This window comes from Clupea harengus, chromosome 22 (assembly GCF_900700415.2).
Source record: "Clupea harengus chromosome 22, Ch_v2.0.2, whole genome shotgun sequence".
Lineage (NCBI taxonomy): Eukaryota > Metazoa > Chordata > Actinopteri > Clupeiformes > Clupeidae > Clupea > Clupea harengus.
The window spans coordinates 10,939,174-10,964,303 of NC_045173.1; the positions used below are offsets into that span (position 1 = coordinate 10,939,174).

Genomic DNA, 25,130 nt, shown 5'->3' on the forward strand with positions numbered 1-25,130 from the left:
AAAAAAATAACATGACACAAAGCGATGCCCTATCCCGGGCATCGCTTTGTGTCATGTTATTTTATTATTTTTATTTTTTTATTCTCTAGGCTGCCCCATCTCTGTGTCGGAGACGGAGACGTGTCTATCAAATAGTCACAGTTTAATTCCACCTTATTTGAGCAATTATGGGCTACTCATTAGTGTGAAGTATCTCCTGATGTTTTCCTTTAATAAGCCTGCATCACAACTCCCCCCTAATGGCCTGGAGACACTCATCTGTTCCCAGGAACACTGTCAGGGAAAGTCTACCAATGTGCTCTCCCTCATCCCTCCATGCCAGTGTCATCTTCATCAGGCAAGCACCAGGGACCAGCCCCCCGGTACGAACACACACACACACAACCACAAAAGACACACCCACAGGCACATGCACTTACGTCAGAAGTGTATCTTATCCTCCATCTCCAAGGGAATGAGGAGGGGGCTTCATAATTGCTTTCATTTTCAGTTTGGTAAAAAAAAAAAAATAATCAGTGAAGGAAAAAAAGTGAATCCTTCATACTTATGAAAATTGAATTGGTACAGGAAGACTGGCTGGGTTACACTTCCCATGTGTCAGGTAATTTACCAAATTACCCAAACCACTTCCTGATGGAAATACCAGAACGACGTCATGTTTTTGCCCCACGTACGTCCTTGAATGGATAATGCATTCAGTTTCTGCCCGGTGACATAAAAGAAGGAAGGAGAAAGAAAGAGAGAAAAAAAAATGAAGTAGAGAGACATGTGTTGGCGGGTGTCTTTGTGTAGACATGTGTAGCCACCTGTTTGATTGGCAGGTTGCAGTCATAAAACACTCCACTTCAAAGCTCCGACACAATTAATCATTCAGCAGGTTTCGACACTCGCGCTCGTGTGTGTGTGTGTGTGTGTGTGTGTGTGTGTGTGTGTGTGTGTGTGTGTGTGTGTGTATTGTGTCACAGACGGGCTGGAGTGGTTCAGATGGCTGGGAGAACCCTGAGGCCCGTGTGAGGAGCCCTGCTGTGAGGCCGATGGCACTGGTGGTTTGGCTGTGGTGTGGGTGGGCAAGGAGAGGGCCAGTGAAGGGTCAGTGTAGTGGTAGCATCTGCCCAGCTTTCTAGTGTAATGGAGATGAGGTGCACCACAATGGTGGATAAACTATATTTCTTACATTTACATGAAACACACACACACACACACACACACACACACACACACACACACACACACGCATGCACATGCAAACTTACACACCATTAAGGTTAACACAGACATGGATATAAACATGAATGATTACGTGCTCTCACCCAAAACATAAAAATGACGCACAAATGTATGATATCCACATCCACATCCCACATCCCATCCTTCCATACACACATGTAGGTCAATTAGCCCTCCACCCACTATCCCCAACACACACACACACACACACACACACACACACACACACACACACACACACACACACACACACACACCTGTGCTCAGACCCATTCACCCACCCGTTGCCATCTCCTCTGATGTTCAAACAGTTCTGCCACCAGGCTTCCATTCCAGGGGGTAGGCTGCCACCTGTGCAGACGCATGCTGCTCTGTCCCGCTTACTGATTGGCTCTGACAGAGAGGGAATAATTCACCCACGTCCCTTCACCAGCCATGTCACCAGTTGTTCCGTCAGCCACAGCTGTCAGCCCCAGACTCACCTGTGTGTGTGTATGGCTGTGTGTGTGTGTGTGTGTGTGTGTGTGTTTGCATATTTACATTTTGGTGGGTTTATGTGTGTGTGGCGGTGGTGGTGGTGTGTGTGTGTGTGTGTGTGTGGGGGGGGGGGTCTGTTTCTACCTGCTGACTTTCAGCACAAAGTTTAAGAGTTGAAGCCCAGGGAAGGTCAGCGAGAGTGCAGGCACCGCCTGCAGCTCCAAAAAGTGCCATCGCACGTCTGAGCGCCTGCCCTAATGTCACCAGTCCTGTGCGGAGACTCTCCACTGCTCCACACCTGTCTGTCTGCCTGTCTGTCTGTCTGTGTGCTGTGACTCTAGCTCAACGCTCTCTCATCCTCGCCTGCTAGTTCGCACACCAAAAACCTGCAGTAATATCCGCATAGCGCTACAGCACAAGACATACTGTATGAAGGAAAGCCGACTAAGGTGTGTTAATTCTTCATTCTCACCCTCTCTCTCTCTCTCTATTTCTCTCTCTCTCTATTTCTCTCTCATCTTCTTCTCTCTTTGACCTCTTTAAAGACCATGAGACCATAATGATCGGGCCTTCCCTTGGTCTTTGAGGTAGACTTCATCCGAGGTGTTCCGCTACTGAAATCAATGGCTCTCTAATCCCCCCCAACACCCCCCTCGCCCCCCCCCGCTGGCTGGCCCTTTCCCCAGCGTGGGGGTGATGGCTGCGGAAGAGACAAAGGTACTGTCACACAGGACAATGGTGTAGGAGGACAGGGAGGGCAGAGGAGCAGTGCAGAAGAAACCTTTACCACGCCTGTCATACAGATAGCTCTCTGGAACCAGAGTCCACAGACAGCCCAACAATGTGGGGACCGCGGCTGTCTCTGCAGGGGAAAACATACACACACAATCATATACACACACACACAAACACACACACACACACGCACACACACACACACACACACACACGCCTCGACACACACACACACACACACGCCTCGACACACACACACCTACAGTAAGAGAGACAGCGATTTGTTTATGTCATAATCACAGCTCTTTGTTCACTGTCTGCTGCAGGGATCAGACACACACTCAGACTTCTTCCCCCTCCAGTCCACCTGGAAAGCCTGACCGGCAGTTGCAATAGCGCTACACATAATTAGTTCCGTCGGCACCACGCCTTTGATCTGAAAACATGCGCGCACCTCCCATCAGCCTGCGCTAATGTGTCCCCTGCTCTATGGTATGAAACATTTAATCTCCTGGCCTAGCTACGCATCTGTGTCAACCCACCTACTCCAATCTAATTCCTTACCTCTACGTAACCCACTGTATTTGGCAAAACAAACAGAAATATATTGAATTACCCTTTGAGAGATGTCAGCGCATTGAAGAGTATCTATTGCTGTTAATAATATGTGCATTGTTATTTGTGGAATTAATAAAGGTGCTTTCTGCTGTATAATTCATGCCAGAAGCTGGCTTGGACTGGGAAGGCTGCCATGTTGTGTGTGATATTAATAATGAAGGAGCAGAATCCCAGTTATATCTCTGTGCTCCGCTGTGCCCGCCCATAGAGTGCCTTTTAAAGGTCGCAGGGTTACTGTAAACCCTGACGCTTTTATTGGAATCCTGCTTCACCCACACCCATCAACACCACCGCAACCCCTCCGACACACTCCCCACCACCCCACCACACACACACACACACACACACACACACACACACACACACATGCATTTTCCCGCCACCTCGACTCCCGCCATCCGTGCAGGCCCACGCCTGTCTCTGGCAGTAGAGTCAATAAAGCACCCAAAAAGGCGTTGGCCTTGGAGAATACATCTGGCACCGTTTGCCTGGAATTATTTACCCCCCCCCCCCCCCCCCCCCCCCCCCCCCCCCCCCCCCCCAACCTTTTGTACTCTCCAAGCAGATTTAGTTTCTTCATATGGGAGCATTGTTTTTCAATAGATCCTCTGTCTCCAGTGACACACAGTCCTGCTTTCAGTCAGTCCCTGTCTGTAACTCTATGGCCTAAGACTTCTATTGTAGTATCCAGTGTCTTTATTTCCAAATTGCTTAGGAGAAATGTATCCAGTTTCTGAAGTCCATAATCTGCAGCTGCATAGTGAATGTCAGAGGTAGAAATTCAGTGGGATGTGATGTGAAACGAAAATAGAAATGAGACTTTGCTCACATATTACATAACATATTTGCTTACAAATTACATAACACTGTCCATCCATCTTAATAGCCAACGTGGGACAGGTCACAGATCAAATGAATTCAACAATTGAGACTCTAGTTGAGTGTAGGTATTGATAGTAGTTGATTGTATCCACTGTCCTCTAAAAGGAAAAGAGGAAACGAAATCAGGGCAGCTTATTCACATTTCCAAATATCTGAGATGGATGAGAGTAAAAAAAAATACATAATCAAGACCTTAAAGACTTGATGTGAAAAGTCATCGCAGATCTTTCTCTGGTTAATTGGAGCATAGACAATTGGAAGTTGTATCATTGTTCTGAAATTCGAATTTTACGAGGATGTTTTTATTCTTTCCCTTGAGCTGGTATTGGTAAAGTGGAAAATAACTAAAATGACAAAAATGTTTTTACTTTTCTTACCATATCTGCATATAAATGGTGTGAGATGTATTGCAATTTGACTACACTGATGTTTGGATTGTTAAAATTGATGGTTTGAATATTCAAGGACATGCACAATTTATGGCACAATGAAGTTCATGCTTCAAAAGTTTCAAAAGTAGATGTAAAAATATAACCATGTCTCAACTTCCATTTGTGTCAACTTCCATTTGTGTCAGTAGTTGTATAATCATAGTTGTGTATTTAGTGTTTTTTAGGAATTGAGGGATTTACAACCTTCAATCCATCCATCCATTCATTCAACAAACAATCCATTGATCCCTCCTTAAATAAAGGTTGTTGATAGTGATAGTGATAGTGATACAGTATTGTTTTTTTCGTTAGTACGGAGATGGCACTACTGTTAGCTGTGTATCTGTGATAAGACCAGTGAGAGTGTCGAAGGTGGTTGGAGTTTTTATCTATATCACGACATCCCTGTCATCAGCAATGATGCCTCTTGATAATAATGAGAAGTCCTGTGTGAAGCCCTGAGTCACAGCAGCTAGTTCCCCCACTTCACACTGAGCCGAGGTGTGGCCGGGGCCGATAAGACGGGTCGAAGAATAGCTTGATTTGGTACGGTCCAGTCCATATGCCTCAGCGAGCCGTCGTGGTAGTTACACATCAGGCAGTTTACAGAAGGATTTATTGTTGACTTTTACTGTTTCTCTCGCTCTCTCTCTCTCTCTCTCTCAAACACACACACTGTCTCTCGTCCTTTACCCACTTTTTGATTCTTCATTAGTTATGTTTTGATTGCAGGTGATCAGCCATTACTAATAAGAAACCCTTTGCGATATGTCAGCTTTGAATCACCTCAGCTGTATTGTAGTGAGCAGTCCCTCTGACATTACTATTTGACGTGTTGATTAACAGGAAGACAACAGAAAATGCTTCTTATATATCAGTTCTCCTTATTTTCTTAGTGCATGCTGGGATATGGTTAGTTGCATGTCCGCCTTCTTCTAAAGCATTTTTTAAATGAAATGCCTCCATGGAAATCTTTCCCCTAAACATGATGAGGTTGGGACAAGCAGAGAGTGAAAGGTTTGGACAAGGGGTTTGTTAGGGATTGGGGTGGAGGGGGTCTTGAAAACTCACCCATTGGTGCTTGAAAGGGCCATCTAATCACCTAAGCCCCAAATTCAATTATGTCAGACGAGAGTAAGATTTTGTAGTCTCCGATGGCTGCAATTGACTTTTGGGGGCAATTTCCTCGGTGGCTGACTGCGTGATGTGGCAAAAGAGCCATGGCTTAAGACCACTGGTTAGGCCTTTTTGTGGCCGCATGTATAACGCCCCCTCAGCCCCTCACTCATCTGATCTAATACAATTGCAGCTGAAGCTTTTGCCATGTCTTCAGTTCACAATCAAGAAGGACTCAAGCACAGAGACTGTGCAGTCCTCAAATATATACTCTTAGAATAATGTGTTCTGAGGGAGAAAATGGAGAGCACCTGACTGTTATCTCCTGACCTAAAACACCTTTCCTGCATTTCCCTCCTCACGTTGCCTATCTCTGTCTCTCCCTTTTGTCGAATTGCGTAATTTATGCAACTGTTTTCTATCATCTGTGACCTTGTGGGCTTTGTCTTTTTCATGCTTTTTTTCTCCTTCCCTTCCCTTTCCACTTTCCAGTTGGTTTCTTTCCATTTTTTCTTTCCCCAAGTCTGGCTGCCGTCCTCAATGTCATTCAGAGCATCTCCGTCATGGCCCCAATCCTAGACAATTTCAGGGTTATTTCAAGTGCTGCTGGAGTCACATGGCCATTAATGGAGCTCAGCTGTGGGCCTCCTTAGACACAGTGATGACAGCCTTCATAATTTCCACACACAATGCCAGTGATCATCATCATCATCATCATCATCATCATCATCATGATGGCCATAGTTATTTTCATCTATCACCCCCATTAACATTTTTAACCTTTTTTAATGATACCACATAATAGGTTACAAACAGTTTTCAATTGTAGTGTTGATAAACTGTGTTACTGAGAGGTAACATGGTCTCTGTTCTGTGGTGTACTTTATTCGTATTACAAACAATTGTGAATATCGAATGTGGACTATTTCAGGAGGCGTAAATTATGGAGGCCTGTGTTAATGCACAATATATATATTTGTTTCCTGCTGGATGAATTAAGTTTGTGAAATCAAAGTCAAAAGTTATATCATTTGAAGCATATTAATAAGACCAGTATGAAAAACAGCGAATTAACAACAAATTATTTCACATTTCAGTAATTGTTGTTTTTCATCTCTCTTTTCATCTTTTTCTCAGGGGGAAGAACTGCATCTGCACTGGACTCTTAAACTGTGAGTAACTCTTCCATCATTGTGTGCGCGTGTATATGTGTGTGTGTGGGGGGGGGGGGGTTGCTTTGTGTGCAGATGTGTGTGTGCACAACGTGTGATTACAAAGCAGAGCACTTTTGTGTTGTGTATCGTGTTGGCTTGTGCGTCCTCAGCCCTGCAAACTCCTCTGCGGCGGCTAAGCCGACTGCTTGTTGCCCCGCAGTCACAGGGTAGAAACTGCCATTGACGCTGTCCTGTGCAAATAGAATGGCACAGTGGCGGACCCTGAGGAGAGGCGAACTGTACACTCTCTGTTTGGCGCACTGTGGGCTACGGCCACTGCTTTGAGGCATTGAGCTCAGGGATAATGAGCCAACAGGAGGGTGAGCTGTGTGAGATCAAGTCTGTGTGTCATTAACAATGAAGTCTCTGACCAGCTCCCTCACACTCCCTCCCTCCTTCACACTCTCTCTCTCTCTCACACACACACAGACACACACACAGACAGACACACACACACACACACACACACATACTTTCTGTCTCATACACACATAGAAAAACACCTTAAGTGGTCACACCGTTGTTATGTTGTGAGAAGTATGACACATTCTGCACAATAGCTCAGGATGTGCTTCAAATCAAATATGTTAGATGCGGTCCAACACAACTCACGTTACTCTTGGAAAAACATAGAGACCAGGTATCGAGAATAGATGGATCATCGTAGCCTCATAGCCACACTATAAGTAACTGTATTTGTGTATTTTTATGCATGGCCTCTTGCATACACGCCATCTTCTTGATACTCGTTTGGCTGGCGCACATGCTTTGGATGTCCAGACCAGTGCAGCACATCTCAGTTCAGCTGTCATTCACATAGTTCAAATCGCATGTCACAAATGCCGATCTTGAATTATGAAATTCTATAGATCTCGCTACACAGACAGACAGGTGATTTTTTTTTTTTAAGCGTAGTCCACTGGCTGCTGTTTGCTATACATTTCCAAAGGCGTAGCTCAACGTAGCTGAAGTATCTTTGAGTTCGCTTTTATTCCCCGCATTAAAAGCAGGGTCAGACACACCAGCTATGCCCAGAGGTTGGGACTGATGCGGAACACACATTTCTCTACTTTACACCTCAGACCACAGTGAGTATGTGACTAATTATTGACCTTTGTGAGTTGCGGGCGGGGGAGGTGACACAGTTAGTGCCTGTGCATGATCTAGCATGATCAGGGCAGTCTTGTCACTGGCCTCCGAGGTCCGTCTCGTTAACGGGGGCCGTGGCTGCTGGAGAGGAGGTGAGGTGGGGTGAGGTGTGGTGGGGTGTCAGGTCCAGTGCGTGCAGCGATCAGGCTAAGGGGCTTCACGCCTACCTGGTGCCTCACCTGCTGACAATAAGGAGGAAACGGCACACTGATCTGGTGTCAGTGCAAATCAGTGCCATGCCCGTGACTTATTCATACGGCATTGTGAAAGCCAAACGAGCATGTCACTGCCTCAAGTCAAAGACTCTGAGAAAAGGGGGAAAAGGATCTTTTGAAGATCCTTTGTTGACTTGGTGCATGTGTCAGAACAAGTCACATAAGAGATAAATAGGAAATTGATAGTAAATAAAGCAGAGTAAAAATGCTTGCATAGAGAGACACACATACACAGTATGCCTGCATCAATCCACATCTCATAGTATATAATATAATGAGCTTGTCGAGTCTAATTTGACAATAATACAACAATGACTCTTATTACATACTTACGTTTGTCTTTTTCTACATGGTAATCTGATCGGATGGAACCGTGCCAGGTTTCACTGAGTGGCCGAGTTCACGTACGATTCACCAAATGAAAGTAATCCCCTCCCTTATCAGATGGATATCTGTTCTGTGCGGAAGACATGCTAATTACAGCTGACTTTGATCTCTCTCCTGGTGCCTCAGCCTGCTGCAGCCCATAGGAAGACATAGGAACTAAGAGACTCGTTATGGGTCGAATGTGGATCTGAATTTATTTTATCCCCTCAGCTGCATGTGAGTCTGAGTGTTGGAGATAACCCCATGGCTGCTGCTTTGATGGTGCCTTATTCTCACCCTCTCTCTTTCTTGCTCTCTCTCTCTCTTTGGCATTTAGATTAATTTCATGGAGACAAGCTATGAGGAGCCAAATGACTCTCCGTCCCTGGACCACTTGACATTTGCTTGCTGATGTTTTTGATTTCACGCTCTTCAGTGCATTTGGGCTTCTTTTGCTCTTTGCCTCTATTCTCTCACTCCCTCTCTCTCTCTCTCTCTCTCTCTCTCTCTGTCTCCCTTCCCAGCCCATTCTATCATTCCCTCTCTTGCTCTCTATCCCTCTCTCTATACTGCTCCTCCTGTTCTTTTCCAGTTCAGCCTGCTCTTGTCATTTTATGTTCCTGGACTCACACATGTCAGAGCAACCTTTCCCCCCCTCTACGCTACCTGATCTGTTCCTGATTTTAAACATCTCAAACCTGTCAGCTCCGCTTATGGAGATGCAGGGCTTGTTTTCTGCTCGCTGTTGTTAAGGTCCTCGACCCAGGCCAACCTTCCCAGCCTCCCTGCTGGGCCATACACTGCCTCTGAGGGGCGCTGTGGACGCGGTTCAAGGCGCTGGTGCAAGTGCTTAGATTGGCCTCCACTGGAGTCGAGCCTCACATCTCTTCTCCTGCAGGTCCTCAATGCCAGTGTTTCTCAACTGGTGGGGAATCACTCTGAATGGGTCGCAAAGAGTATGTTCCTTCAGAACTTTAATGACTTTTGTAGGACATGAAAATTAACTATAGTTTTTGAGCTGAGTCTTGGCGGTTCTCATGCCTCAATCTCAAAGAGAAAAGGGAGCTCTCAGAAAGAGACAGAGAAGGTTCTGTGTGAGCGGCAGAAGCATAGCCTAGAGTACTGTGTGAGAGTCAGCTGGAGTAGTGCTGTAAAGTGAGCGGGGGTAATGCATTTTTTATGTAATTTGCGTGTGACTGAAATTAGCTATGTTAGCTATATGCAGTTTTGTGTGTGGGGAATAAATCAACATGTATGTTTGTATAATTAGGATTAAAGGATTTTAATGTTTATTTTATGGCCTGGATTCTATAAAATGTGGGTTGCAACTTAATGATCATGGGGAACTGTGGTTCCCAAATGCCAGAGTAGATTAGAGCCATTACCCTATGCTTTATTGAACTCTAGAACCATTACCCTACGCTTTATTAAAACCTTCAGTGGGTTCTTCTGAAGTCACTAGATGTCATTTTTAGCCCCCTGCCCACACACACACACACAGGCATACATGTATCCACAGGACAGAACATCTCTGACGCAGCTGTTCAAAGAGGAGGTCGGCTATTAGCGGAGTAAATGGCAGGACAGTTTAATGGGAAACTGCATTATCATTGACAGCGCTAAGTGCAGTAATTGGGTGTAATTAGTTCAATGAAGTTTGGATCAATAAATATTGCATACAGATTGAATGAAGAGGCACAGATGGCGTGGCTGTTCAGCTTCCCCCGTTCTGCTCAGGCCAGCGCTTTGCCTGACTCGCCGATCTGCTCCTCTGTGCGCCAACGAGCACGCCTTTGTCTCGCTCACCAGTGCAGCCGCGCACCAAACGAGCAATGTCGAGACAAAACCCAGAGACAAAGACCTGATTTACCCCCACCTGCAATAAAATGGGACATAAAGGTAGTATAATTTAATCAGGCGCCACAAAATTGAAAAACATTGGGAGAAGGGGGGAAAAACCCGAACAAACAAATGAAGCCGTTCGACTTCAAAAACGCAGTTAGCGGCAGCAGCACGGTTGCCCCCCTGCTGCGGAAATGATGCAGAGGAGCCATCTTTTCGCCGACAAGTTAATAATATATTGCAATTTGTTAATTAAGGGCAAAATGCATGGGAGTCTAGTGTTTTCCCAACACAAATTAATCATTGAAATTAACAGAGAGGGGCCCGGACCGCTCCAGCAGTAATGAACTAAAGGCTCCATGCTGTTTGATGGGCTGTTGAGGGGAGACTGCGCGGAGCCTCCACCGAGAGGAAATCAATAGCAGGTTGGGCGATGAGGACTCGGCCCCTCTGTCAGCCTCCCGTGCACCCGCCCGCTCGTTCGCTTTCACACACACACACACACACACACACACACACACACACACACACACACACACACACACACACATACACATACACATACACACTCACACTCACAGACACAGTCTTTCTCCCTCTTTCGCACACACCCACATCCACACCCACACACATCCTCCCACTCACACTTTCTATCTATCTGTCTCTATCTCTTGCTCTCCTCTCTCTCACTTACACACTCGCTCTCACTTGCTCATGCTTTCCACAGCGGCACAGCAGCTCAGGAGTCCCGTGCCTTTTCATTTTCACTCCTCTGCCTCTTCTCTTTGGGCCTCTCCCCGCTGTGGCGTCTACCTGGGCACTTCATTCTCTTTATTACTCACCTGGATGACAGGCAGATTGGGTCTGAGGTGCTTTTTCCACCATTTGTCTGTTTTGAATGGGCCCTTAAGAGCCTTAAGATATTGGGATGGATGGGGTTGTGAATTTGTTGAGCTTGTGTGCATATTTGTGTTTGCGTGTGTGTGTGTGTGTGTGTGTGTGTGTGTGTGTGTGTGTGTGTGTGTGTGTGTGTGTGTGTGTGTGTGTGTGTGTGTGTGAGTGTGTGTGTGTGTGTGTGTGTGTGTGTGTGTGTGTGTGTGTAACTACATAAGCTAATTGGATATGATGAGAAAGGAAAAAAAGTCTTAGATTGTTATAGACCTCATCAGACAGAGAGAGAGAGAGAGAGAGAGAGAGAGAGAGAGAGAGAGAGAGAGACCGAAAGAGAGCATTATGGTCTGGGAGCGTTTTATGTCTATTTTTTTACTCCATCCTTTCATATTGAACATTCCCTCTGTTCTTGGTCGGGTGAGAGAGATGGAGAGTGTGCAGGGTTTCAAAGCAGGAGTGATGCGAGGCCCATGCTGTGTGGGGCGGCAGGAGGGCCTCTCTGAGCCCACAGCCAGCTCCAGCAGATAAAGACTTCTCAAAGGACGCCTTTGTCCAGCTCAAACTTTTGGGCTTCACTCAGGAAAAAAAAAAAACGAAAAAAACTGAAGAAGTGCCATCCATGGGAGAAATACTAATACCAGGGTGGGGTGACGGCTGTTTGTGAGTGTGCATATGTATGTGCATTTGTGTATGTGTTTGTTCATCTGTGTGAGTGTGTGTGTGTGTGTGTGTGTGTGTGTGTGTGCGTGCGTGCGTGCGTGCGTGCGTGCGTGCGTGCGTGCGTGCGTGCGTGCGTGCGTGCGTGCGTGCGTGCGTGCGTGCGTGCGTGCGTCTGTGTGTGTGGTTGTGCGTGGGTGTGAGAGAGGGACAGAGAGAGAGAGATTTTCCATGTAACAAAGGTATTAGCAAAAACAACACCAACAAAAAACAACAAGCCTTACACTGAGCCAGTCAACTAATCGTTTCAAAGCTAATTTGTTTACTTGCCCTTTGGTAATAGTTTCCAATGCTAAACTCCGGCTCTGTGATCCTCCTGTCAGTGAAAATGAGCTCCACACTCAGAAGTGGCCATTGATCACTTCACTCATGCCAGCACCTTCATCTCCCCCTCTATGAAAATGAGTCACTTTACTCCCTTGTCTGGAGGAGCCACCAAATCATTTTTCTTTTCTTTTCAGAGATTGTCATTCTGGGAACCCAGTGACTTAGATGTCCAACCTATTGATTCTCGGTCACAGTTTTCAGTGGGAAATGAACAAAAGCCATGCCCCTTTCTTCCTTCCTTCTCTCCTCACTCTCAATGTAACTCTTGAGTTTTCTTTATCTTGCCTCTCTCGCTCCTCTGCTTCTCTTGTTCATTTTCTCTATCCCTATCCCTTATCTATAATACACACACACACACACACACACACACACACACACACACACACACACACACGCACGCACACACACAGTGGCCTGACGGAATGTGTGACAGACATGTTTGTGTGTATATGTGTGGTATATATTTGTACAGTATGGATTTGTTTTCTTGTGTGTGCATGTGTGCTTGCAACTTCTGTTTGTGTGGTCAACTGTGAACATTTATAATGAGTTACTCATACAAACACACACAATCTATCTAACTATGTGTCTGTCTGTCAAATTATCTATCTATAGAGATACAAGTGGCAGATGTACACACACATACACTCATGTATACTTGCCGATTTGAACATATTCCCCCTAGCAAACAGTAATCACACAGTCGCCAGCAATAGTTTGTCAATGTACATTCTGGAGGAAAAGAAATTATATTCACATATAACCATAGTTGCCACAGTTACTTTGAAAAAGTAATCGGATTACTGATTACTGATTACTCTTTTAAAAAGTAACTTAGTTACTTTACAGATTACTTGATTTTAAAAGTAACTAAGTTAGATTACAAGTTACTTTATTAGTTACATTCAGCAGCTGTCGACAACGCCCCTGCCGCCTCAACATAAAAATGACAACCAGTTTTGCCAACACTCACTTTATTAGAACTGCATTTTTAACAGTAAAGTACACAACAACAATGTACAATGTATCCAGTGGCGTATCTAGCCCTATTTTGGGTTGGCTGGAGCCCCCCCCAAACGTTTCCTTAGCCCCCCCCAAAAAAATATTTTTATTTTAATTTTGAGATCGTCAAATTCACACCTAACAACCGTTTTAGTGAAATTATTTTGTTTAATTTTTAGAGTTAGAAATAAATAGTTTCGAGTAGCACAGGAATCCCGCCTGTTTGAGACTGTGGTGGCAAGCTCACGGCTCTGTTTGGTCGTGAGTGAGCCTCGCGAGCGTGCAGACAGACAGTGATAACGTCTAGTAAACAGACTTGGAGCGACTGTCCGACCCAAGCTGGTGAAAGCTGCCATAATCAGCTGCTGGATATAAAGATAGCACATGAAGTTTAAAATAGTAAAAGAAACGAAATGGTTAAATCATCACGAGTTAATTATGTCGTGGCTCTCTTTTATCATGCCGGTTCATTGATCCTGTGGGTATGCCTACTCAGTAGCTCCGCCAGCTATAACTAGCTAGTGTACCTCATTAACAGAAGCTTCTCAAACCTCTTGTCAAAAAATGAGAAACCCCACGACCTCTTCATTAAATGCAACCAGCACAACATTGTAGACTAGTCATGTTCTTTCACCACTGGGTACGATCTGTATACAATAGTTGAGGTTAGCTAATAACCTACAAAGATTCTTTAATCTTATTTTGTATTCCGTCTCTGGCGAGAGACTGTGGAGAGGTATCTATCTAGCTAGCTAGGATGGTGACAATCTAGATAACAGTACAGTAACGTAGCAGTGTGGAGCAAGATAGCTGCTATCCCAGTAACGTTATTGTTCAAGGGATGTGTGTGCATGTTGCTGAAAGTGTTTCACAGTCACTGTAGCGATAACTTTCTTGTAAAATGATGATCCTGATGTAATGCTATGGCTTTGTATCAGATCGCCAGGTTTTGTTCAACATTGATTGATACAGTATGTTAAGCTCCTGGTAAATAGCTGGCGTTTGCTATCACTAGCTAGCGTGCAATTTTACAGACGGTAACATTAACATTTTGACTGTAACGTTAACATTTTGATTTTAACATTACCGTATTTGTAATAATACTAGTTGTCATGAACAATAACTGTTTGTGGATGTTCTCTCAACTACATAGTTAGTTATCATACCTAGCGATAGCTTAGTTCGCTAGTTAGATAGCCATCAGGCTTGACTTCAGCATTGACCTCTGCTATGTATTCGCGTGACGTGACCCTCATGCTGAAAACGTGACTTAATTGTCGCATAGACTACATGACTTCACTCCAAGAGACGCAAGAAGAAAGCAAATATATATTGTACTATTAATGACAAAATAGTAACGCACAGTGACTTGGACAAGTAACTTTAATCTGATTACTGGTTTGAAAATATTAACGCGTTAGATTACTCGTTACTGAAATAAGTGGTCAGATTAGAGTAGCGCGTTACTAAGTAACGCGTTACTGGCATCACTGCATATAACCCACAATTTGTGTTTGTATTCGTCGGATCCCAGAGTGAATTTGTTGACTTACTTGTTTCTGCAGACACTGAGACATTTAGTTCCTTAATGAAGAAAGCGTGTGGGGACCCACCTGGTTTGAAATTTGCCATGCTGTTTTTTTTCTCCCCCATCAGCGAGAGGCAAGCTCATCCACACAGACACACACACACACACACACACACACACACACACACACACACACAGAACTCCACATCCAGTCCCATGTCTGTCGATTAAATGTGTAATGTGTGAAGTAATGAGGGAGAGCCGTTTATTTGATCGCCTCTCATTAATGCTGCGATCATCCGTGTGAGCGATGCCTGGGCCTGGGCGATGCTCCCGTCCCTCTGACATACTGATGGTGGGCCAGAGTCCGGCTCCTCCTCTCTCTCCTCCCCCGGCTGCTTTAATGCCAGGCCTCGCTCAATGCTATTGATCAGCCAGCCTTTTCTTTATCACGATGCGGTGTTTACACATCCTCCTAATTACAATGCCGTTTGTCATAAATTCACAATGATGGGTCTGGGGCGTCATATTTATTTCTTCTCTCTTTGACGGTGGCCCATTGATTAAAACATCACCACCATAATTGAGTAGCCTGATCGATCGCCACAGGCCCCTGTCAGTGAGGCACAGGTGGTGAGGGATGAAGAGGGGGGCGGCCCGTCTTTTGGAGGGGCTGTTCCTGTCTCTCTCCTTCTAAAGAGACGACCATGAGGAGGAAAATGGAGTGCAGTGGTAAAAAGCTAGGTGCAGGTGTGCAGCCCAAAGCAAAGTGAGTCTCTTTGAGCTGTCATGGCACCAACGTGCACCATTTGAAGTGCAAAAATGGCCTGTGTGGGCTCAGCCTTGACAATTTCCCGACTGGGAAGATTCAGAGGTTTCTTTTCCCCCCAATGTTATGACGTGCCCATGCTTTCACCCTCTCATTAGGGCATCAATGCACTTGCAGATGCTTGACTTGTTAGCCTGACCCTAAAATGGTTTGGGATCTGGGTCAATGGGTTGGCACAGACCAGGAGGGATGGGGGCGTCACAAGAGCATTGGCATCAGCTGGCACAGGGGCAACTGGAGTGGGCACAGATGCCTGTGTGGCGGTGGTGGTGGCGGCGGCAGAGGGGTAGGGTAGTAGGGGCAAGAGCAGCCGCCCCGGTCTTGGTCCCTGTGGCTCGGCACTTTAAACCATCAGACATCCCAGCTCACCGTGGGCGGCCAATTACAGGCAGCGCCGGGCCAGACACCCGCCGCTTTTATAGCTACCTTTCAATTAGGAGCCGAATCAGCCCTGCAATAACCCTGCCATTCTACGTGGCCGTGCACATGAGTGCCTCAATTACACAGGGCCAGCCAGAGCCGACACAATTAAACAATTAGGGCCCACAGGAGGACGCCTGGGTCTCCTAGCCCCAGCTTTCTACTTTCAGTTATCTTCTCCTCTCCGTACAATTTTCTATCTGTCTGTGTCCGTCTGTACCAGTCTTCTACCTTTGTGGCAAATATGATATCATGTGTTTATGTAGTATGGTGAGGCTGAACAGTGTGGAGACTCTCCTGGAGTGTGTTGTGTGTGTGTTGGATGCTTCAATTGACGAAAGGCCAATGGGTAAAGAATCACATCTGTGCTTGATTTTTGTAGGCCTCTATTTAAGAGGCTACTAACAAAGTCGTGTGTGCTGTATCCTTGGTCTGCTCTATTTACACCGGTTGTATTTGCCATGGGAGATTCTCTCAAGTTTGGTTTTGACTTTACAGTTCCAGTGATGTAAACCTTCAACAGCAAATAGCAGCTGGTTTCCACCCAAGACATTTCCATATTTATGTGTGTGCCTTTTCTATCAGCTGTGTTATGCTGATTTAAAAATGTACACACTCCTTTTTGCAGGAGCTGTGCGTTTAAAACTTGTCTAGGGTAACTTTAACTGAAATACGTAATAAAATCACAACAAATCCCTCATTGATGCAACTAAACCTGTTTCCATCAACCAGTATCATTTTAACCTATGCTAATCACCTCTTTCCAGCAAATTAATGTATTATGCAACTTCAAAGATTTGATGGGAAGTTTAAGCATTAAGTTGGATGGAAACCTAGTGTTGATAGAGCTAGTGTTGTGCTTTTGTTGTGTGTTTTATGCTACTTCTGGTTGAAGTGTGCTTGATGAATGCAGCAGTATTTTATTGCAGATTACATTGCAATGCAAACAAAGGAAGAAAATACATTTCATTATTAATAACAGGCCAATATTAAATTGACTTGATGCTTTGAAGGCACAACAATTGCATTGCCAATGAATATCAGGTTAAAAATATTTTGCCCGATTTAACGTGACTTCCCATATAAACGATGCCACTTGTCCGGACAGACACAGACACAGACACAGACACAGACACAGACTGTCTGTCTATCTATGTTTTCTTTCCACATTTACATTTTACAGTAAATACATACAATTGGTGCTATGTACTATGATTTGTTTCTGTATAGTTACATATAATATGTGCTTATTTTGTTCATTCTTTACTGTTGTGTGTAGCTATGTGCATTGCTCAGAAGTGGATATGTCTCATCCATCAAACACAGAAAAACAACTTACATCATTCTTGTTTTCCAATCGGGTTTTCAATGCCCTTGGTGGGCCAATCACTATGTGCAAAATCTGTTGTGATTTTTTTGGGCCCTTTCATATTATTCATCGCTGTGTTTGAGTTCCAGTCAGTAGCCCTCAAATATAGCCCACGTCACTGCTGCTCTCCAGTTGGATCAGGCCCAAGTGAAGGGCTGCTGCTCTTAGGAAGCTCTCATGATGGGGGCTCTTTGCCTCGGCACTTATTTCCAGGCTCTCAGTCTTTCATTGCCTTACCTTCAGTTTGCCTGGTAACTTTCCCTTATATAGACACAGTTAGTTCCTGAGGATGAAAGGAAAACCAAGCAACATTCCGTGTCACCTCTATGACAGAGCTCAGGCGAGGAGCACCAGTTCAGTTCACAGGGAACAGAGGCATGTGGTCACCTTGCATGCTTGGATTTGCGTGTTCACATTATTGAAGTATTTCTTGATGGGGTTAATCATAATTTAGCTTACACAGTTTTCTCTGTTTTTCTCTTTTGTTTTATTGTAGTATCTGAAATTGCCAGTTATTTGTATTAGTGATTTGAGAGAACTTTATTGACGTATTATTGGGCTGTAAAAGAGACACACAGTCTTGCAGCTCTCTATGTCGTATAAATAAATGCCTACCTGTGTGCTGTGATTAAAACGGCTCATTTGATCATGAAACGTGTATTATGAAACCAGTGTCATCTGGAAGGGGCTTTTGTCACATGGGTACTTTGTGTTTTGGTAGCCCTCGGAGTGTGTGTTTGTGATTGTGTAGCAGACATAATTGTACAGTATGCAGCAAACCCTGGGGACATCCACTTGTGTATATACGTATGTATGTGTGTGTGAGATTTTCAACTAGATGGAAATGGCCACGAGCGGATGGAACTGCCACACATGACACCCGTCTTTGTGAATTTACCGGAAAACCCAATTTAGTCACACTCTGCGATGAGACCTCTGTTATGCTCCCCACAAACAAAATTTGAAATGTAGTCCCTCGGGAAAAGGGTGCATCTTTGAGCCAGTTATTGTTTTTGTTTTTCTATCCAGTCGGGCGTGAAGCAGAATTCCACCAGGAGCAGACACGTCTGCATCTGTGCCTGTGAGGTCAGCATCAGCCCACTGCGGCCAATCACCGTGACGACGCAAGTTATTTTGGATAGCTAGTTGAGCTAATTGAGATAGTCAAATGGCTGGCACTGGAATAATTGTAAACAATTAAACAAATTTGCGATGAGAAGGAGCTAGTCGTCCTCAGTCATGCAGATGAAACAGCTGCATTTAGAATAATTTCTGTCACCATCTTTCATTGTTTTCCTTGTAGTCTTTGCTTCTTATTTCTCTGTATGGTGTGGAAGCGACGGTATAGTTTGAGGTATGGTGTGGAGGAGACGGTATAGTTTGAGGTATGGTGTGGGGGTGACGGTATAGTTTGAGGTATGGTGTGGGGGTGACGTATAGTTTGAGGTATGGTGTGGAGGAGACGGTATAGTTTGAGGTATGGTGTGGGGGTGACGTATAGTTTGAGGTATGGTGTGGAAGCGACGGTATAGTTTGAGGTATGGTGTGGGGGTGACGGTATAGTTTGAGGTATGGTGTGGGGGTGACGGTATAGTTTGAGGTGGCCTACTCAGCAGATAAAGGGACACACAAAAAAGATTAAAATGACAAGAAAGAAAGAGGTCTGATATTGTCCCTTTAGCCTAGACAGGAAATAAAACTGTGTTTTTATTGCCGAATTTCATGACGTCTGCAAAGCGAAATGTACCGTTTGATGTGCGAGCACGTAGTGAACGCCCTCATCCACAGTGAGAGAGATGGTGCCTGAACATGTAAATTATCCAATTATGGGCCTGAGAACTTCACATACGGAGACAATCATTTGTGTTTCGACTTGTGAGCTATCCCTTACCGAGCTAGGATTATGTAAATGTATTTATCACATTATTTATTTTATTTTGTGTTATTTTATTTTATTTTGAGCATAAGCGCAGGGTGCCGTGCAGATGAGCAGATGAGGTTTTTAATGAAATCAAAGCGTGTGGCTCTGTCAGCCAGCTCTTTTTTGAAGCCAGTTTTGCTCACGCTCTCTCCCAGCATGCGCTCTGCGTATGGGTGACACCAGACTGCTGACGAAAGTGTGCCATAGAAAGAATTCACTCGGATGTGGTGTGTGTGTGTGTGTTTGAATTTGTTACAATTGTGTATGTGTGTGGGTGTGTGTGTGTGTGAGAGAGATAGAAGAGAGAGAGAGAGAGAGAGAGAGATGGTGAGTGTGAGTGTTTCTGTGTGCCTATGTGTTTGTGTGTGTGTCAGAACCTAGATCTTATTCTCTTCAAGGTGTTTTGTTATTTCCCATATGCCCCTCCTTGCAGTCCCAGTCCCTCATTAGAGAACCTCTCTGTCTCTCCCAGACAACACCCTTCTTCCTTCTGCCCCTTCAAACTTCCCCCAAGCTTTCCATGTGTTCATCATTGTCCCTGTACATATTTCCATGGCGAGTTATGTTTAATTATGGAATTCCACCCCTTAAGAAATGGGATTTCAGAGAAAAGGTTTGAACCCCCCAGCCACACACACACACACACACACACACACACACACACACACACACACACACACACACACACACACACACAAACACACACACACACACACACACACACACACACACACACACAACACACACACACACACACACACACACACACACACACTTGCCACCCAGAAGAATAGATTTGGAAATGAAAGGGAAAGCTTAATTAGGACCAAACCAAATCTTTAAATGGGGAACATCTAGCTAGCTAAAAGTGACAGACCAGGCTTGGGAGAGTGAGTATATTACAAATTAACGATGGATAAATACACAAAGAGGTATGGAGGACAGTGGATGAGTACAGAGAGAACAAGGTGACACAGTCAGGGATGGAGAGAAAGGGGGGACAGAGTGAGAGTTGGTGGAGCGGTGTTGGCCCCGCATTGGCTCAGGTGCTTGTTGCGAGGGGAGAACCCAGCCCAGCTGCTAAGGGCTACTGATTACTACACGCAACACATCCCCCATTTCCCATTTGGCTTTGATCTGCTCTGAGACAGCAGGGGGGCGCTAACAAAACAAGCCTCTAATGTTCTCCCTCGCTCCGGCTCCGGTTCCTATCTGCTCATGGCAGCCGAGTGCACTGCACGGCACAGCACCCCTAACCACAGGAACAATGCATAACAAATAGCACAGCGGCCTCCCTCCCTCCCGCTCCACTCTGGCCCAATCCGTGCCGTGGTCTGTCCTCTCCCTCCGCTCCGCTCCTCTCCTCTCTTACCTTCTTCCTCCTGTAAGCCTTTAGCCTCTTCCTGGCTGCTCTACCCCTCCGTCACCTGTTTTGCGCCTCTCTCTCTCTCCTCTCTACGCTCCTTTCATCTCCTTTCTTCTCCTCCTCGCCTCATCTCTTCCACTCCCCTCGTCCTGCTTTGCATTTGGTTATCTGCTCCATCCTTCTTGGCCTGGTAAATGCAGAGCCAGCATCTAGGTGCCTCTGCCCCTTCTGCAGACACTGAGAAGCCAAAGCCAGACGGGTCGAGTGTGCCGGAGCGTGCAAACCGGCTTACGTGGCCAGAGCTCACACCAGCTCACACTGGCTCACCAACACGGGGGTCCAGCCATGAGCAGACCCCCTCTCTAATCTAAAATTCATGCAGTGCATCTCTCTCTCTCCCTCTCCCTCTCTCTCTCTCTCTCTGTTTCTGGGGATAGTGACACCTTAATTAAATTTAACCCATTCCTCTTCAGCATCACCAAGCTTAAGCAAACCCAATAATACGGTATTTCTTGAGGTATTAAAGGACACCACGCTATGGAATTAGACTGCGTAATCATATTGTATGTGTATGTTTTGTAGTGTGTATGTGTGTGTGTGTGTGTGTGTGTGTGTGTGTGTGTGTGTGTGTGTGTGTGTATGTGTGTGTATGTGTGTGTGCTGGGGGTGGGGGTGGGGGGTGTTTGTGAGTGCTTTAACGGGTGCACATATGGGTTTGCTTATGAGGTGGATGCCTGGAGAAAACGCCACTGCGTTGCACGCCATCCATCCCAAGCAGAGGATCAGGGCAAAGAGCTCAGAGCTTACCTGTGGCTTTGTGATGCTGCTCTAATATGAAACCAGAGCATCCCCACTGCTTTGAATGATAAAAAACCACAAAGCCTTGGACAACAGCCACTACCCTCTCAAGCTGTTCACATCAGGGAAAAAAGGAAAGCCTGGGAATGACACACCTAGTAATTTTGTATATTTTTTTCTAGCAAGCATCATTCGGTAATGTAGAAGAGTGTTGCAATATCTTGTGGCTCTTTCAGTTAAAAGATGATTTGGGAGTTTGAATGTTTTGTTGTGCTGCGAGTGGTTGTTTGCTGCAGTTCATTTTGCCAGTTTGTCCTCTTATCTGTTTGAACGGGAAAATCAAACGTGCCTGCGTTTTTTAGGCTCTTTGAGAAGAAGTGGGTGTGTGTCTGTCTGCCTTTGTGCCTGTGTGTGTGTGTGTGTGTGTGTGTGTGTGTGTGTGTGTGTGTGTGTGTGTGTGTGTGTGTGTGTGTGTGTGTGTGTACTTGTGTGTTTTTGCACATACGTCAGGTGAATCCGGAAGCAGGGCAGCTCAGACTTCTCCTTGAGCTGGCTCTGTTTTGAATATGACAGCACATTGCCACCTACTGCTGTGAGGGTGCATTTGAAAGCGTTCGCCCATCAATAAATAATAAGGCATGTGCTGCAACACTGAGAATAATCAGTCCCTGCGCCCTACTGCACCAAAAAAACAAAGCCCTCCCTCCTCCACGAACAACACCCCACCTTCCGCTTTCACAACCATCTCACCAACACATCATTTAAAGTTCACTCATCAGGTAGGTGACTAGCCTCTCGGAGATCACCGGTAGTCTTCATTACCCGTCTAGTGTCTCAAGTTTTTTTTGGCTCGTTTGTACTTGGCCTCGAGGCAAAGAGGTGGATGTTGTTGTTTTATTTACCCCTAGTTGTGCATTTGGTGTGAAGATTTCTGTTTGTGGTGATTTTGCCTGTCAGGTGTGCTTGTTTTTGGCTTGGGCCCGCCGTGTTTCTCCTCCACCATTTGTCTTTTTCAGAGGGAGAAAAAAAGTGTTCTGGTACAAATCAGAGAGGAGGAACCTGGCGTGTGTCTTCCAGTGTGTGTGTGTGTGTGTGTGTGTGTGTGTGTGTGTGTGTGTGTGTGTGTGTGTGTGCGCGTGTGCGTGTGAGTAGTGAGCATCACAGGTCATTGACTATCAGTCACTTTTCGACTGCACTCTGGCTGCTCTGAGCGCCTCTGTCTAGTAACTCTGGACTGAATTGGATGTGATGGGTGGCAGGTGAGTTGGTGAGGGGTTGTCTGTGCGTGTGTGTGTTTGTGTTTCTGTGTACGTGTGTGTGTGTGTGTTTGTGTGTGTGTGTGTGTGTGTGTGTGTGTGTGTGTGTGTGTGTGTGTGTGTGTGTGTGTTTGTGTGTGTGTTTGTGCGTTCATGTGTGACTTACTTTAAGTCAGAAAATCTTCCTTATAAAGCACTACATAATCTATTTATAGTAAAATAAAGACCAATTAGATTTTGAATCTAAATATCAGATTATTAATGCTTGGTTAGATATGCTTTTGGTGAAGGTCATACCCTTTTTTGTTTTCATGGTAAGAGCTTCTTCTCTCTCTCTTCACTCTACCTCTGCACCCTGCTCTCCTCTCCTCTCCTCTCCATCTCCACATCCTCTCGTCTCCAGGGACGAGTGATGGCTACACTCTGTCTGAGGGACTCTTGCTGCTGCCTCTGCTGGTCCTCCTCAGGGGGCCTGTCCACCACTAACCGCCCCAGTATTTAGACTCTGATAATGGGCCGTACTTAAGGAAGTGCTGCTCTTAAAAATCCTGGCCCCAGATCTGTCCCCCGAGAGACAGAGTAGCCCAGGCCACGGCGCCTTTCATTCGGCTCGCTCCCGCACAGACTTAATTCCACGCTTTTCAAGGGCTGATGAGATTCTCTTGCTTGCGTCCTCCCTCTCTCCTGTGCGTGTGGGCCTGTAATGCACAGCTTAATGTCAGAATTAGCATTTTTCTTACTTTTTTTGGCTTTATTTCAACGTGGAACATTTGGCCTCAGCAGCCGAGTTAGCACATTGCTAACACCAACGCTTTCTTTTAGGTGTGTTACAGACATGTCCCTTGTATCTGGTTAACAAAAACAAAAATTCAGTCAAAGTTGATTATCAAGACAAGGCAGGTGACATTTACTTAAATTAACTCAAAAGATCTTCCTCAGAAAGCGCTACATAATATATTTATACTAAAAACAAGACTGACTAGGTGTGTGTGTGTGTGTGTGTGTGTGTGTGTGTGTGTGTGTGTGTACCCGCGCACTGTTAAGCATGTGTGTTTCCTCACACCTGTGCACAGTCAGTAGCATTTGTGCGTGTGTTTGCGGGTAACAAGCATGCTGTTTTTCGCCTGAGGTTTAATTGGGTCAGCTCATGCTAGTAGAAATTCCTCAAGTGCCGGGGGGTTGCTACCCTTTATATAATTTATCTGCTTATTATGCTGGGTCAAAGGGCCAATTAAAGTGGACAAGCTTTGACCCATATTGCAGCAGGAGATTGGGTGTGGGCGCTGCTGCCCCCTGTCTGCGGGCCCTCGCTCACCCTGGGTCATTAGCCAGTCTCTCCAGGATCTTGCCAGGGCGTGTTGTGATTGTTGTGGCCAAAAGTGACTGAATTTGTTGCGGGTATACTAAAAAATTGCGTTTAAAATGGTGGTGAGTTTGAGTCAAATAAAATCAATCATAAACAATGCAGATATTGATTGCATATGTATGTATTGAATTGAATGTATTTTTTTTCAGAAAAATTGTAGTATTGAGAGAAAATTCCAACCCTTGAAATTGAAATCCTTGAATTTGCGAAATCGCAGGATCGTAAAAACCCTAGAGGGACTGATTAGCGACCGTTGGTTTTATTGTACTGAGCTGCACAGCACCAGTTGGGGGGTGGGGTGGCACAGGAACTTCTTCTTATGATGCTCACAGCTGGGCGCTCACTCATCTCGTATTCATGCTGCGCTGAGCGAACGCCAGTCTTTCTTGCCACTGCTGTGCCAAGCGTTGAATAAGTGATGGCTGCCTAGTGACGCCCGGACCCACAGTGTCCTTGAGACTGTCTCCCAACTTCTTTTGCAGAATTCCGCTAGGTTTGTGTGTGTGCGTGTAACTTTACCCTTCGACTGCAGGTGGTGTCAGCATGGGAAAGGCCATGGCATCTCCTGGTCATGGGTTCCAGTAAGCTGCACATGTCAAAGGTGAAGGAATGGAGTTTGTTGCCATATCATTGAAAATATTTCCATTAATTAAAAAAAATGTATTCATATTTTCAAGGTATTTGTTAATTGTAGTGAGTAGAAGCGTTGTAGACTGTTCTGTAGAACAGTGTGTTGCTATCACCGAAGGAAGTTCTTTCTGTTTCCTAGCAATCTTACTGTGTACCTTGCTCCAGGACTACACAGTGTTTCTTGTTGGGAATATGGCAATGAGTACATTTGTTTGTGATTTTTTGGTCATAAAATGTTCATCATGCTGTGAATGCATAATGCCTTTAAGTTTTTCATATTTTCACTTTGCCATCAAATGACCACTGTGACCACTGGCAGCCATCAAGGAATCATCATCTCGCTCTGATAACTGATGTTATAAAGGATGTTAATCTGTAAATCTCCCCAACACCACAACTATGAAACTTTGGATACTAAACACACACACACACACACAC

The 25,130-nt window shown here is 45.2% G+C and overlaps 1 protein-coding gene across 9 annotated transcripts in view; it reads left to right on the forward strand.

Annotated features, from left to right (window-relative positions):
- tenm3 (teneurin transmembrane protein 3) overlaps positions 1-25,130 on the forward strand; it is a 478,631-nt gene that overhangs the window by 95,694 nt on the left and 357,807 nt on the right. For all 9 annotated transcript variants that reach the window (XM_031560115.2, XM_042703120.1, XM_042703121.1 and 6 more), the window contains exon 3: positions 6,624-6,658. The gene's annotated coding sequence lies outside the window, so the exon portion shown is untranslated. The remainder of the gene's footprint in view (positions 1-6,623; positions 6,659-25,130) is intronic.